We start from the raw sequence: 16344 nt of genomic DNA on the forward strand, positions 1-16344 counted from the left end.
GCTCACAGGTGTAGACATCAATAGGAATTGCCTTCTACAACTACAGCATCTCACTGTTTCAATATGAGGACTAAATTGGTGTGACGGATGTAATATGTAATAGACTGGTATGGTATGCTGCTGCCCAGCTGTCTCCATCTGTGTGATTGGCTCTTATCTGTCACTAGGCATGCTTTCCAATCAGAGTGTACTCAAGTGGCACAGAAAGATAAAGAAGTGGCTGTAAAGAGGAAATTGAAATCATATTAATAACTTGTGTGCGCGTGCGTGCAATTAAAACTCCATGTTTAAACCATCTGCAGAATCATTAGGATTCATCCCTTGTTCCCCAGAGGAACTGATAAAGGCAGGGAAATATTTCTCATGTCCTCCCACGGGAGGCAATAAAGGATCCTCTCTATGTGCAGGCCTGGGATATCCATTTGTAATTGTTGTCCCAGGGGACCGCCATGCATTTGATTCGGTCCACTCTCAACTGGTACTATTGTCCAGACTGACAACAGCATCCTACTTTCTCCCTCACTACTCCTCCATCTCATACAGGGAGAATGTTATTCATTGAAACGACTCCTCCCCTGACTACCTTGCTTTGATCTTGCGGCTCAGAGGACTCTGAAATCAGCGTCATGCCTGGTCTGTGTGGAGAGGATGAGTGAGGGAGAGATGAGTGGAAAGGGAGATGTTCTGTAGAGAGGGGTAGAGAAGTGGCATTAATGCGTCGGCTGGCTGGGGAACACGCAAAGCGTTTTAATGAGACACGGGAGACTAGGCCCCAGTATGTCTCTGTGTTTCTCCATTCAGAACCATGAATTCGGTGGCTCAGGGTGACGAAATTCGGCAGGGTTCTCTGTCTTTCTGAGATGCTGTTTCGTGCTATCCAATGTGTTCGGAGAACTTCTCTCACTGTGCACGCATCCAACCTCTCAGCATTTTACTTTTTGATAACTAGGGCCGGGACGATACCGGTATAGCGATACTTGTTAGCATCATGGCAAGGAAACAAAACACAAAGCGGATGGAACTTCTTAAGGAAAATGGCCCTAATGTTGGAAACAAACTTCATTATGCTGTCCTCCAGAGTCACATGTATTATTTAAGCTATAGCACACATACAGTAGGTATTTAAAGGACCAAAGCGTTTGGTCTGCTTCGTGTGTTCATTTTTGCCATGGAAAAAAATATTGCGATAATGCTATCGTCCGGGCCCTATCGATAGCCTATGTGGTTATCTGAAAAATTGACAGCAAATGGTTGCCTTTACATCCCTCAGTCTGTAAGCAACCTGGCTAGAGTTGAGAATGTATGTCTACACTCAGTCGTACTGTATTCTGTCTTCCTCCCAGTTCCCATCGGTCCTTCAGGGGTTGTGTGATGCGGCAGAAGGGCAGCAGGTCAGGCAGTCAGTGTGTTATCAGGGATCCAGCGTTCACTAGTACTGGGAGATGAGGAGTGCTCTGGTGGGTCCTCTGTACTGCTCTGCCTCAAGGGAAGCGCCTCTTCTTTTGATGTGATCTGACAGAGCGAGAGCAGCTCAGAACAAGGCCAGCCAGCACGTTTCTCCAGTCTGGAGTGCATGCTGTAGCTATTCGACGGGGCTAAAATAGCCCTTTTCACAAGGCAATAAGGGAGGAAGAAGAAGCACGAATGCATAAGGAGTATAGAGCTCTTTTGTTTGTACAAGGCTGGTTTGCTGCTCCCCGACCACTCCTTTCCCTTCAAATAACAGGCCATCAGTTTAAGTGAATGCATTCATCAATTTGGACGGAAGACCGGAGAATAACAATTTGATCCGCTGTTTTCCAAAGTAGGAACTGATTTCAGAGGTGTGTCTGTGTGCGTACTGTGTATGTGCGTCTGCCCGATGCCTAATGTAGCAATGAGTTGACATGTTCTCTCCAGTTCAGTGCCGTCTCGGTGGGGAGCCGCCGCCTCCTCATCTCTTTTTGGAGACTGGCGTTGTGTGTTTGACCCGACTCTCACGCTTGGCTGGAGGAAAGCTCTGTCTACTTATAGCTGTGTGAGGGGGGAGAGAGAGGAGCAGCCAGACACAGGTGCTCAGGGATCGCTGCACCACCGCTCCCATCTCTACCTGGACAAAGATCACGGAGACTCATTTGGCTTTCCTGTCTGCTGCTGGTGTGTTTTTGTGAGAGATTCACATGTTTTTCTATTATGTTCTTTTAAGGGGTATTCTCAGTGAAATGCTGTGTACCTGGTTTCATTTTGTGATTCCAATTGCATTTATTTAATGTACTGTTTCATTGAGAATCCCCCCTTTAAAACAATTTACAGACACACAGGCATCTCACACCGAGGCATCACATCTTCTCTCCCACTCTCCCCGCAGGCGGCCGCTGTGTACCACCACCTCCAGAGAGCTAAACACATCAAAGGAAAAGCTTAATTTACCATTTCCCAACACACCACCACCTCGCTCCACACAGACCCATTTTCTCTAAAGCGGTTATTTTTTAACAACGATTTGATTGCTGTGGTTTACAAGACTTTTATTGCATAATCAACACAGTTTAATTTGTTATTCATTTCAATACGTGCATGTTTGGCTGCCGAACAGTGTTCCCTCAGGGAAAATGTGTAGCTGTGGGGGGAAAGGGTTGCGGAGGGCGGTCCGGGAAGATGTCACCATCTAAAATATAATTTCCACCTCCCAGAAATGAGCCAAATAACATATTGGTAAAATGATTAGTACAAATAATTTTTATATATTGGACCATGCATAAAGCCTATTCATGGCCCATTTGATCAAGAATGCTATTAGCAATAAGTATTATCAGCTGTAGCCAAACTGATGTAGCATAGTGGCTAGAAATAAATAACTCCATGCTTCAACCTATCTGCATTTACCCTATTGGGCTAATCATTAATCGAGTCTTGCATTTGGTCGGATACCCACGCTTCCCCGCGGATGAGCCGCCAAAGAAGTCAGCTGGCATGTGGAATGAAACATTCTTTCAACCCGTATGTCGGCTCGCGATTCAGAAAAATTACATTGCTGGTCGGGAACATTTTAAGTAAAAATCATACTCTTTTTTTAAAAACCCATGATCTATGCGCAGAGCTTATGTTCCCTTTCTCCATGTGAGAATATGACACGTTGCCAAGTTTACTTTCCCTGGATAGCCTACCTCACGCGAAAATGACTAAAGTAGGCCTAACTGTAGAGATAAAAAAGAAAGGTTATGAAAATGAATAGGCTACAACACCATTGTGGGAACAGGTGCTGCGTGAGTGAAATCCCCAGTTTAGAAGGACAACAACGCGGTATAAGGATTCACAGCCTGCACAAAGTGAAAGAAGGTAGGCTTATTTATTTCGGTAATGCTGTTAATTATTACATTAATTCAGGCTTTCGTTAATTAGACCATACGCAGGCCATATAAAGTGTAAACCAGTGCGTCTGGTAAAGGTTTGCATAGCCTACTAAATAAATGTACGTCTATTTTTGCAGCCTATATTCGACTCTGGGAATTCCCTATGGCACTTGAATGTGAGTAGTTTCAGGAAATTTGGTGTATGTTGCGGGTCACTACTTCACAGGTAAACCATTTGGATGTAAACGTATTTTTCGTGCATAAATGTATTTTGTCCCCCTACACCAAACGCAATCAATGACACGCAGGTTAAAATATCAAAACAAACTCTGAACCAATGCCATTCATTTGGGGACAGGTCGAAAAGCATTAAACATGTATGGCAATTTAGCTAGTTAGCTTGCACTTGCTAGCTAATTTGTCCTGGGATATAAACATTAGGTTGTTATTTTACCTGATATGCGCAAGGTCCTCTACTCCGACAATTTATCCACACATAAAACTTGCCAACCGAATTGTTTTTAGTCATCTCTCCTCCTTCCAGCCGTTTTCATCTTTGAACTTATATGGTGATTGGCATCTACACTTTCATAGTTTTACCACGACCACCGGCAAAACAGTTAGTCTCTCAGTCACCCGCGTGGGTATAACCACTGCTTCTATAAACCAATGAGGAGATGGGAGAGGCAGGACTATTTTAGCTCTCTTTTAGCTCAGTTCTATTTTAGCTCTTGGCAGCGCAGACGCTCGTTGGCGCATGCGAGCAATGTAGGTGCAATAATTTAATAACATGGATTTCTACATTTATTTTGAGACGCTCACGCACACGATGTGTCCGGTCTGGTCAGCATGTTATTCTAAAATTGATTAAATACATGTTTTTCTTCATCAATCTGCACACAATACCCCATAATGACAAAGTGAAACAAGTTATTATACATTTTTTGCAAGTTTATTAAAAAATAAAAAACAGATACCTTATTTAGTTAAGTATTCAGACCCTTTCCTATGAGACTCGAAGAGCTCAAGTGCATCTGGTTTCCATTGATCATCCTTGAGATATTTCTCTACCTGTGGTATTACTTCTCTCGCAAAGAACACAACAGGCCCACTAGGTAAATGGATAACGTATTCTACTATGGGTTTGTCTGATCCTTCTATTTATTTGGCCTACTCGTTTTATCTACAGAGGAAAAGTAAATGTGTGCTGTTCCAGCATCTTCAAAGTTCGCCTTGGCATAAATATTTGTTCATTTTGCATATTTGTTTTGCTGTTGTGGCAATGATTTTGCTGTGGTGCAGCACCACAGCTAAATGACTGCAGCGGGAACACTACTACTGAAGATCTGAGAAACGTTTCTCTCTCTCTCTCGCTCTCTTTTTATTTTTTATTTCTGTCGAAGCATTAACCGAGATTATCACTAATCTTCCTGGTAAAGCGGGAAGGCCTTGTTTGGTCATTATTAAATACATATAGTCACTGAGGGAAAGCAACCCTGGGGAGGATTTGGAGCAAGCCTCATCCTCCCCTTTTTCCATCCCCAAATCCTTCTTGCCATCCTCCCCCATCCATCTCTCAGGCCTACAGTACACTCCGACTGCAGCCTAATGGCTTCACTAGAGCGAGAGGGAGGCCTTCCTTGTGTCTTCTGTCTCCTGCATGTCATCCATACAGCTAAATCCCTCCTCAATCTTGGCATGCCACTGGATTATCATCACACTCACTCAGGCTAGCTAGGCAACCCATTACACATGCAGACACAGGATGTGCCAGACTAACAGAGACAACTGGGCCATTCCCGTGCCTGTAGGCCTGTCTGAAATTGGCAGTGATAGGGAACGGCCCGTGCTAACATCAAGCTGTTAGAGACTTCCTAATCTCTTACTTCGGAATCACTCACACGATGCACCCACACTCACAGGACAGGACTGTATCTCCTTGATGGTGCCCAAGGCCTGTACAGAGCTAGTTAAAAAAAAAAACGTTCCACTACTCTGCCCCCTCTACTTGGAACGAGCTACAAAAGGACTTGAAATCAAATCTAATCAAAGTTTGTTGGTTTTATACACAGTTTAGCAGGTGTTATAGCAGGTGCAGCGAAATGCTTTACGTTACTAGCTACTGACAATGCAGTAAACATTTCAAACAAGTACACAATAATAATCCAAAACACAAAAACCAAGAAAATCAAGAGGTCTCCTTAAATTATTTTAAAACTAGGGTAAAATCTATGATGAAAAATTGCCTGTTCAATTTTTTTGTAAAAAAAAATTAAAAAAATCTACTGCAGTGCGTTTTGTCTCATGTTGTACAGGTTTGAAACTAGGGCTGGCACAATTACTGTATACTCATGTAACTGACATTTATGGATGAAGAAAATAATAAACTGTCATAACTGTTTGGGGGGGGTACAGACAGCTGACTGATGAAACAAGGTTTCTCCTTGCTGAAACAAACAAGGTATTGTTGCAAACAAGTCCTAGGCAACACCCTCCTCCATGCAGTCAGTAGCAGAGGAGTTTATATATTTTTTGCTATTCAAACGAACGGTGACCGCGGCCATTTGTCCGACTGATAACGGTCATAAAAAATTCCAGGACCTGTCACAGCCTTATATGAAACTTTGTGTGTTCCTTTATTGGCCAGGTCTCGCTTGCAAAATTTACTTTTATTCTCAGTAAGACTAACCAGGTCAAATAAAACATAAGAATAAAGGTGATTTCCGGATCTCTCCACAGGGTCGAACTCTGATAATTCCAGTGCTTTAGATATCAGCATATGGTCCTTCCAGCCTGTGTGATGGTAGCCAGAATAGCCACTTTCCCCTCTCTGATGTGTGTTAAGCCAGTGAGCTGGTGTCCTTGGGCTGACCTAGATGCGGTGCATATAAGGACAGATTATCCCAGAGAGATAAACTGAGATTAACCACACTGTGCAGGAGGGGGTAAGACTTTCAATAGGTCAAGGTAATTGCAAAGGGACTAGCATCCCTGTGAGGGCTCAAACAATACTCAATTTATAGTAAAAAGCCGTCAGTCAGCATTATCTGTCTTTTCCTCCCATTGGAATGTTGACCAGTTGAGGTCAGCACAGCAGAGACGTGGGATTGGTTTGGGCTCCTGAGTGGCGCAGCAGTCTAAGGCACTGCATCTCTGTGCTAGACGTGTCACTACAGACCCTGGTTCGATTCCAGGCTGTATCACAACCGGCTGTGATTGGGAGTCCAATAGTGTGGCGCTCAGTTGGCCCAATTTTGTTCTTAACTGACTTGCCTAGTTAAATATAGGTGAAATAAAAAATAAAAGCAGCCCTTGTCTCATTGAGTTGTATGTAGGACATTTGCATAGTATTGCATGTGGAATAGAAACCGCCATAATACAACAACAGAACATATTTTCCTCAGAGGGCTTCTGTTTTTGTTTTGACTAAGTCATCTTTTAATGATCAAAACCTCCAAATTAGTTGTTTTTGTCACACCCATCTCTGTTTATGGTAGGTGAAGTTTGCCTGCATCTATTCTGGGATCTAGAGGTGTGTGTGTATGTGTGATCATTCATCAAAGATTTATAGCCGTGTGTGACTGTGTGTTGGGCCAGAGGCTGTGTGAAGTGGCAGTTTTCTCAAGAGCTGCTGGATGCTCCACCTGAGTGGCCATGTCGCTGTCGCCAAACAGATGTGCCTTCCATCATTATTTATCCCTCCCTCCCTCTCTCCCTCCCTCTCTCTGATCCCTGTCTCATCTTTCCTCTAAATGACCTCTGCTGCCAGAGGACCTGGCTCTAGCCGCTAACTTACTGTGCCCTGTGCGTGTGCTTAGTGTGTGCTGTGCACGTGTGTGCTTGAGCCTCTGCCGGGAGATAGGAAAAACCGAGGACTTGTGAGTTGCGAGCTCATGTTATCATTGCATGTATGAACCATGTGTGCTTGCTCATGCTATAACAAGCCGGATATAGGCCTGCGCGGTACTCATTTGCTGCGTGTGTTGCAAGTAACTTGTCTGAATGATACCGGATGTGCTTTTATCACATGCGATGTGTGCGGCTGACTGTCATAACTGCATTCATCAGATCACTAGTCTCTCTGCTACAGCTATACTCAGGTTCTCAGACATACCGCTGTTTCCAAAAGGGGGAGGGGGTGACATTCCACCCCTCACTGACTCTATCCTCCAGCGTTGTCATTGTCATTCAGCTACACACACGCCACAATAGTGATGCCCTCGCTTTTAGAATTGCTTCAAGAGTACCTTTGTCTCTGAGTGAGAGGGGAAAATGAGACTGTCATGCCCTGTGGTTTTGGATTTTTAAATGTTAAAAAAAAAAAAAATGTAATCTCATGTTGTTTCAAGGGGTTTTGGGATTAGTGTTCATTTGGAGAGCACTCCAGGATGCTTGTTAGGATTTGACTGAACTGTTAGTTTCTTCTGCTTTACCATTGAGAATTATTGCTGCTACTGCATGCTTGAGGAAATAAGGGTTCTTGTTTTAATCATTGATTGATTGAATTGACTTGTTTTCCCCCCTAATATCAGCAAAAGGGTCTAATTTAGTGAACGGTGGAAATAACACTAGGCCTGAATGTGTTGACCGTGTTCTAAGTGAGTTGTGTGTGAGCGGTTGTTATCCCTGTCTTTGATGTGCACTCTTGCTCTCGGCCAGGGCTGTGCCCTCTGACCCCTCAGTGTTGACACAGGAAGCCTCCCGAGGGTACCTTCCTCTGGACACCGGCCCTTGCTCTGTAGTCACTAAATACCACAGATGCACCCTGCCCCTCAGCACTACTCCATTGATTAGTAGTGCTGCTTCTTAAGGGATTTCAGTCAATGCCTTGGGACCTCTGTGGATGAGTGCACCAAAACAGAAGAGCATGAAGATATCCCTCGTCGGTAGCAACTGAAGAGAAAGCATTTAAAATGGCACTTATGAATGCTCTTAAACAGACTCTGTTCGTGCGTTGAAGTAGTCGTTGAAGGGCTTCTTCAGCTGTAGGAGCCAGTAGTCCATGTGGTTTAATGGCACGTAGCCATGAGAGAGGAGAAGTTAACTTTCCTGTGGATCGATGAGCTGCGTTCTCCGGGGGGGCTGCCATTTGTGGTCTCTATCTTTTCTCGCACTCTCACCCCCTCCCTACCCTATGGTCCACTACTGCAATCATGGCCTTTCCTCTCTCACGTCCTCTATATGAGGAGACTCACAGGTTTGCTCGTCTTTTTCTCAGTAAGTGTACTCGGAATCACAGATGCTGGGCCTAATTGAATGTGCACACATGTGGCTATAAATACTTACGAGGAGGATGGGAGTACATTTTCCTTGAAATTTCGATAAATGCCTTGACGAGGTGTTGGTCTCTGTCTGTACGTGTGTGTGTGTGTGTGTGTGTGCTAGTGTTTGTGCCAGTGCTAGAGTGGTGTGTGAGGGAGAACAGGGGATGTAATTGGGGATGCTGTATGGGTGTCAGGTTTGGCCTTTAAGAAAAGGGACCATGGGGGCTGTATAGAAGGGGTGGGGATCATGAGATAATGGAGCATTGGGGCTGTATAGGGGGAGGGGATGGACTGACGACAGTCAATAAAGGATGACCCTGGGGTCAGGAGTTCAGAGGTCACCCATTGTTGAGAGGACTGCTTGGTGGTGTCTGGTGACGGTGTGGAAGCAAGGGTGTAGTGATGAGAGCATATTAAGACAACCGAGTGGCAATAGGCTGTACAAGTGTGTGTGTGTGTGTGTGTGTGTGTGTGTGTGTGTGTGTGTATCTGCTGCATACAATAAGTTGTGGGTATTTGTCTGTGCCTCTGTCGTAGTGGGTTTCTGTATCCTTGTGGCGAGTGAGGTTACAGATGCCTGCCAGAACATATAGCTCTGGGTCTCTCCTTTGTGTCGTCTCTCTCTCTCCCTCCTTTGTTCTCTCCCCCTCTCCTCTATAATTGAATAGACATAGTGAAGGCTGGCAGCTCCTTCCATAGGCAGCTCCTTCCATGGGGCTGCCATTAAAGCCCTGAGCCCCCTTCTTCATCATACTGCCTCTCTGCTATAGACAGTTCAGTCACTCACAGGGGCAGTACAGCAGCACAAGCTATCCTCTCTGAAGCTAAAACGGCATCTATCCTCTCTGAAGCTAAAACGGCAGCTATCCTCTCTGAAGCTAAAACGGCATTTAAACCAATCCTACTCTATCCTCCGGCACATCTGATACAGATACACCACAATCGTTTTTTAAAATGACCTATGTGACCTAGAGGTAGGAGGTTAAGGGAGAATATAGTTGTTTCGCCCCCCAGAGCCGAGCCATTTAAAGCAGGATTGCCTCAATTGGTGTCCAGCTGTTTTAAGTGGCTATGCGTAATGTGTAAATGTACCGCTCTGAGGCACTTCCAGAGCAGCCTAGCAAGAAAGTGACTCATGTAGTTTATTTTTTCAACATCTGTCTTTATGCTTAAATTCGGCAAGCACACATCCTCTTTTCCTGTTCCTAATTTTTGACTGATGGGTTTCTCTCTTTTCTGCTCTGTTCTTGTAATGCTCCCTTTTTGTCATCATTGCCTACCTCCCTCATTCTACCCTCTGCCCTCCTTTCTATTGTCTTGAGTCAAAGGCTCAACAAATGTAAAAGTCTCAGCGAAGGTATAACATCTGAACAAAACACAAAACAGGCTGCACCACAGTTGAATGAGGCCCCCCCCCCCTCTTTTTCCATCTAGCCTATGATGCTCTATTTACAACTACCCTCAATAAATAACAAATGGGAACATTCCTAAAGACGTCATTTGACCAGTTGAGGCTGCTGACGGGAGGACGGCTCAAATTAACGGCTGGAGCGGCATCAAACACATGGTTTCAGCTCCAGCCATCCAGTATTTCACCTTTGCCCAATTCCCCATTTGAAATGTGGATTTAGTCGGCCTATATTCTCCGATGTTCCTCATCATTTCATCAGTCTGAATTCGGGGAAGGCAGAGGGTTGATATTGTACAGTAGGTACTAGTTAGTAGTTAGAGCATGTTTGCCAGCCTTCATAAATTACCCATTTTCTTATTGTACTTGGCTAGTAGAACAGGATGTTTTGTAACAGTGAGGCTATTTCTGTAGAGTGCTTACTCAGGGATGTGTGGTTTAGCGCTCCCTCAGAAGATGTGTAGTGCAGCTGGACTAGCGGCACGGTCTTTAGGGGGAACTCGTCTATTTGATAGAATGGATACACAAATACAAAACTCCTATATTTTACTGAAGCGATTATAAGCATTTTTCAAATGGACTTTTGACTCTTGTATTGGTCGAAGTTGCAGATAATTATTCCACCTTCAGCTCTATACATCTACTGTACATTGTGAGCTGACTGAATGGTTTCTTAGTGGCTACAGATGCAGACCTAAGATCAGAACATGGTTTCTCTTTAAAGGAGTCCGTGTTCTAGCTCTCTCTCTCTCATCTCCTCCTCCCAGTCCCCTCTATATAGTAGTGTGTGATAAAGTGCCTCTGAAAGGCTGATTCATTCCAACCTCAAGGGGTCTGAGCAGATTTCTCACATGTCATCTCCCCCTGATGATTCCTATCAGAGGGCAGCGCTGTGGACTGGTGCTACATGTTTTGCTCCTATTCCCTCCCAGACCAGGCTACTAATACAGGGCTTTTAGCCAACAACACCAGACTGTAGACACGTCGGCCCATAGTCTTTAGAAAATGGATAGAATTGAACTCTCTCTCTCGCCCCCTCCTTCTCTCCCGCTGTTCCTGTCTCGCATCTCTTTCTCACTCCTTCCCCCTACTATAGCTTTCTCCCTCTTTTCTTTCCTCATCTTTAGCTGTCAAATCACATTATATTGGTCACATACTCATGGTTAGCAGATGTTAATGCGAGTGTAGCGAAATGCTTGTGCTTCTAGTTCCGACAGTGCAGTAATATCTAACAAGTAATCTAGCAATTCCCCAGCTACTACCAAATACACACAAATGTAAAGGGGTGAATGAGAATATGTACATATAAATATATGGATAAGCGGCATAGGCAAGGTGCAATAGATGGTATAAAATACAGTATATACATATGAGTAATGTAAGATATGTAAACATTATTAAAGTGGCATTGTTTAAAGTGACTCGTGATCCATTTATTAAAGTGGCTAGTGATTGGGTCTCAATGTAGGCAGCAGCCTCTCTGAGTTAGTGATTGCTGTTTAGGGGCGGCAGGGTAGCCTAGTGGTTAGAGAGTTGGACTAAGAACCGGAAGGTTGCAAGTTCAAACCCCCGAGCTGACAAGGTACTAATCTGTCGTTCTGCCCCTGAACAGGCAGTTAACCCACTGTTCCTAGGCCGTCATTGAAAATAAGAATTTGTTATTAACTGACTAGCCTGGTTAAATAAAGATTTTAAAAAATAAAAATAAATTAGCAGTCTGATGTACTTGAGATAGAAGCTGTTTTTCAATTTCTCGGTCCCAACTTTGATGCACCTGTACTGACCTCGCCTTCTGGATAGTAGCGGTGTGAACAGGCAGAGGCTCAGGTGGTTGTTGTCCTTGATTATCTTTTTGGCCTTCCTGTGACATTGGGTGCTGTAGGTGTCATGGAAGGCAGGTAGTTTGCCCCGGTGATGCGTTGTGCAGACCGCACAACCCTCTGGAGAGCCTTGCAGTTGAGGGAGGGACAGTTGCCGTGCAAGGCTGTGATACAGCCTGACCGGATGCTCTCGATTGTGCATCTGTAAAATTTCTTCAGCCTCCTGAGGTTGAAGAGGCGCTGTTGCGCCTTCTTCACCACACTGTATGTGTGGGTGGACCATTTCAGTTTGTATGTAATGTGTACGCCAAGGAACTTAACTTTCCACCTTCTCCGCTGCTGTTCCTTCGATGTGGATAGGGGGATGCCCGATGTGAAGATGTTTCCTACCTTCACCACCTGGGGGGGGGGGCGGCCCATCAGGAAGTCCAGGACCCAATTGCACAGTGCGGGGTTGAGACCCAGGGCCTCCAGCTTGATGATGAGCTTGTAGGGTACTACGGTGTTGAATGCTGAGCTGTAGTCAATGAACAGCATTCTTACATAGGTATTCCTCTTGTCCAGATGGGATAGGGCAGTGTGCAGGCGATTGCATCGTCTGTGGACCTGTTGGGGCGGTATGCAAACTGAAGTGCGTCTAGGGTGGCCGGTAAGGTGTAGGTGATATGATCCTTGACTAGTCTTTCAAAGCACTTCATGATGACAGAAGTGAGTGCTACAGGGTAGTAGTCATTTAGTTCAGTTATCTTCGCTTTCTTGGATACAGGAACAATGGTGGCCATCTTGAAGCATGTGGGGACAGCAGACTGGGATAGGGAGCGGTTGAGTATGTCCGTAAACACACCAGCCACCTGGCCTACGCATGCTCTGAGGATGCGGCTAGGGATGCCATCTGGGCCAGCAGACTTGCGAGGGTTAACATGTTTAAATGTTTTATCACGTCTTCCCAGAGGTGTTAATTTATTTTGGCTTGATTACACCACTGTTCCTAGGCCGTCATTGAAAATAAGAATGGGTTCTTAACTGACTTGCCTAGTTAAATTAAGGTAAAAAATATATATCCCGATAGAGCCATGTTTCCGTGAAACGGACTGTTACAATCTGTCGTCTCTTAGGAAGGCAACCCTTGCTCGAATTTTGTCTACCTTGTTGTTAAGAGACTGGATGTTGGCAAGTAGTATACTCAGGAGTGGTGGGCGATGTGCACGTCTATGGAGCCTGACCAGAAGGCCGCTCCGTCTGCCCCTTCTGCAGCGCCATTGTTTTGGGTCGGCTTCTGGGATTTGATCCATTGTCCTGGGTGGTGGTCCAGATACAGGATCCACTTCGGGAAAGTCGTATTCCTGGTCGTAATGTTGGTAAGTTGACGTCGCTCTTATATCCAATAGTTCGTCCCAGCTGTATGTAATAAAACTTAAGATTTCCTGGGGTAGTATGTAAGAAATAATACATAAAAAACAAAATACTCCATAGTTTCCTAAGGACTAAAAGCGAGGGGACTATCTCTGTCGGTGCCATCTTGCAGTGATCTCCCCTCTCTCTTGCGCACCCCCTTCCCCTCCTGACTCTTTTGCTCACACCCTCCCCGTCTCCTCTCTTCTCTCCCTGTCTGTCATACTCCTACTGTGTGATGGTGTGTGTGTGCATGTAGAGTGTAATTAAGACGTCATTGTGTGTGTGTGTCTCACTCGTTCTCCCTCCCTCTCTCTGTGCCAGGGTTTGATTGGCATCTCTGTTCTGTTGACTCCCCTGCTCTCCTATGAGCCAGCACCAACAGGCCCATGTACTAAGTTGGAAACAGCGCTCGGGCTAATGAAATGTCAAAGAGACGGCTACATCTTTAAAGGTACAATATGTAGAAATCGTTCTGCCATTTCCTGGTTGCTAAAATTCTAATAGTTTGCCTAAATTCAGTTTGGGACAAAACAAGCAAGTGTAGAGAGTAATTGTACTAAACCGCTAAAATATATTTTCAATAACCCAAAATATTATATTTTCAGCAATATGAAGCTTGTGTACAAAACCGAAAGTAAAAGACGGAAAAACAAAACTTAAGAATGTAAACCATAGCAATAGCGCGCCTAGAACAGATCCACCACTTCTTAGACAACCATTTCTATGTGAATACGGTAGGGTCACCCAAAAAATTACTTATTTCAGCTTTAAAGGACATTTCTGCCATTGCTCTTTCTCTGAACAAGGCCCAATAAATATTATAATTTTCTAATCTCTGCCGCTGCCGCTTTGCAATGAGCATCCTGTGGTCCCTCCATGCCTTCCTGCTGCGCTAAGCAGGCGGCCCCATCGATATACAGCCAACTCCCATTCCCCCTCGGAAAGGCCACTGGTTGTGCGCGGGTGGGTGGGTGCGATCCTGGCAAGTCGATGAAAACACTCTTCCCATGCTCTTTGAGTCTGGCTTTGTGAGGCACCCTGCTGTTTGTCTGCAGGGATGTGCTCTTTGTGTGTCTGTGTGTGTGAGAGAGAGTTTCTGAGTGTGTGTGTGTGTGTGTGTGTGTGTGTGTGTGTGTGTGTGTGTGTGTGACGGAGCATACTGAAGTTGTGCGTTACTAGCGGTGTCGGGCGATTGATCCAGCCAAGTTAAGGGCCCAGAATGTGATTTCCAGCCAGTTGGCCTGCTTCTCCAAAGGCTGCTGACAGTGTACACTGTAGCACACTGATAGAGGAAGAGAGAACTCCCGTTAGCCAATCAATTTTTGGCCTTATGGCTGAATAGATAATATACTCCTTCGCTTCATTTCTGGGGCATGGAGGAGAGGGGGTTATGAGATGGGTTGGGGGAAGCAAAATGGGAGGGAGTATTGAGTGATGGGGAGGGAAGAAGAATGGGCCTCATCATGAGGAAGAAAGAGGTAGGAAGAGGGTCAGACTCTGAAACCAGTGAGGTTGTTCTTTCTTCTTAGTGGTAGTTGGAGGCTGTGAGTTAGAATGAGTTAGAATTGTCCATAGCCACAGTCCTCTGTGTTCATCCTGGTGAGCAGCCAGCTCTGATAGCCAGGGTTTGTTTGAGCTGCACTATCAATAGTAGGATAGCCACTGGAGGCAGGAGCACAGCTTCTACTGGGGGACTCTGACATACCGCACATACTCAGCATGTGAGTAAGTAACTAAGGTCTTGTGTAAGATTTGTTTGTGTGGTTTTAGATGAACAAGTGTGTGTGTCAGTCCTGCTCTGTTCTCCCCTCCACAGAGGAGATGGCTGCTGTCTCTCTGAGCTCCATGAAACATTAAAAGGAGATTCTGGGTGGTGGAGAACAAAGGAGCCACCCTCTGTACTGTCCACTCTATCTTACTGTTGTTTTCTCTCTCTTTCCATCTCCCTCTCCATTTTTTAAAATTCTTTCTCCCCCATCACTCACTAACTCACTCACAAAGGGGAGGAGTCGCATGGTAGAGCACTGATGAAACCCCTAGACAGAATGCACGTTTCACACGATCACCTGGGAAATATTCAGGCTGAAGCAACTCAAACCAGTTTGCACACACACTCACACGCACCACTCTCTCCCCTCCTGTAGCTTAACAAGAGTCTTCAGCCCTTCACCATCTTTCCCTTTGGTCTTTTTCTGAGATCCACTCATTCCTCTAACTTACCTGATCTGTTTGTGTGTGTGCGCCTTGTGTCTGCACGCAGTATAGCAGCCTCCATTCTTGAGGACTACCAGACGGTAGACAGTATTTGGTTTCTAGACCTTGGCGATTAGTTGAATCAGTTGTGTAAGTGCAGTGCTAGATAAAGGAGAGGATGGAGAAAACACATTACTAGTACACAGTACTTTGATCAAGTCAGTCATGATATTCCTGGCTTCCTGGTGGGCTAGAGGTAAACAAATGCTAACCCAATGCTCTTCCTCTCTCCCTCTCTCCCTGACTCTCTCTTTCATAAACTTCCATGTGGGTGTTTTTGTGTGTTTGTTTGCATTGAATGCCAGTTCTGTTAAGAGGCAGCCCTCCATGGCCCAGATACATGCCTGGCTAAAGCCAATATTTACCATGGTGGTTTCTCCTTACCTAGAAGAACTGTCATCTCCCTGGCCTTGAACTGTTTCCCTCTCTTTGTCCTTTCTGAAGGCTTTCTGAAACCGACACAACCAACAGGAGGGACAGACACACGGACAGCACACGAGGACGTCTCCACGGCAAGAAGAGGTCAGAGACTGTGTTTCCTGTGTGTGTGTTGGTGTGCAGGGCTGAAAACTGCAACCAAAACACTCACATTTGCGACCCTTTAACTTGACGGTGCGACACCAATTTTTAGTTGGTTGCTAGAGTGCCAGTGAAATAAAGGTAGCTGGTCAGTTTAGTTTTTGGTTAACAAGTAACTTTTTTTATAATCAAGATTTATTCATAACAGCAATGTCTATGCAAACCAGCTATTCAAAACGTTATTTCTGAAGTCTTGGTTGAATCTTTACGATGTGCAATTCAGTTATCATGTGCTGTTTGAATGAACATTTCTTAAGGCTTTCCGCCAAAAAACGTTCAATGTCCAATTCAAT

General features: G+C 45.0%; 1 protein-coding gene across 6 annotated transcripts in view; it reads left to right on the forward strand.

Moving 5' to 3' along the window:
* The window catches only part of LOC112254357 (bifunctional heparan sulfate N-deacetylase/N-sulfotransferase 2), a 191991-nt gene that overhangs the window by 107442 nt on the left and 68205 nt on the right, over positions 1-16344 (forward strand). For all 6 annotated transcript variants that reach the window (XM_024426858.2, XM_024426849.2, XM_024426888.2 and 3 more), the window contains one exon: positions 15917-15994. The gene's annotated coding sequence lies outside the window, so the exon portion shown is untranslated. The remainder of the gene's footprint in view (positions 1-15916; positions 15995-16344) is intronic.

The sequence above is a fragment of the Oncorhynchus tshawytscha genome, linkage group LG01 (assembly GCF_018296145.1).
Source record: "Oncorhynchus tshawytscha isolate Ot180627B linkage group LG01, Otsh_v2.0, whole genome shotgun sequence".
NCBI classification, from domain to species: Eukaryota; Metazoa; Chordata; class Actinopteri; order Salmoniformes; family Salmonidae; genus Oncorhynchus; species Oncorhynchus tshawytscha.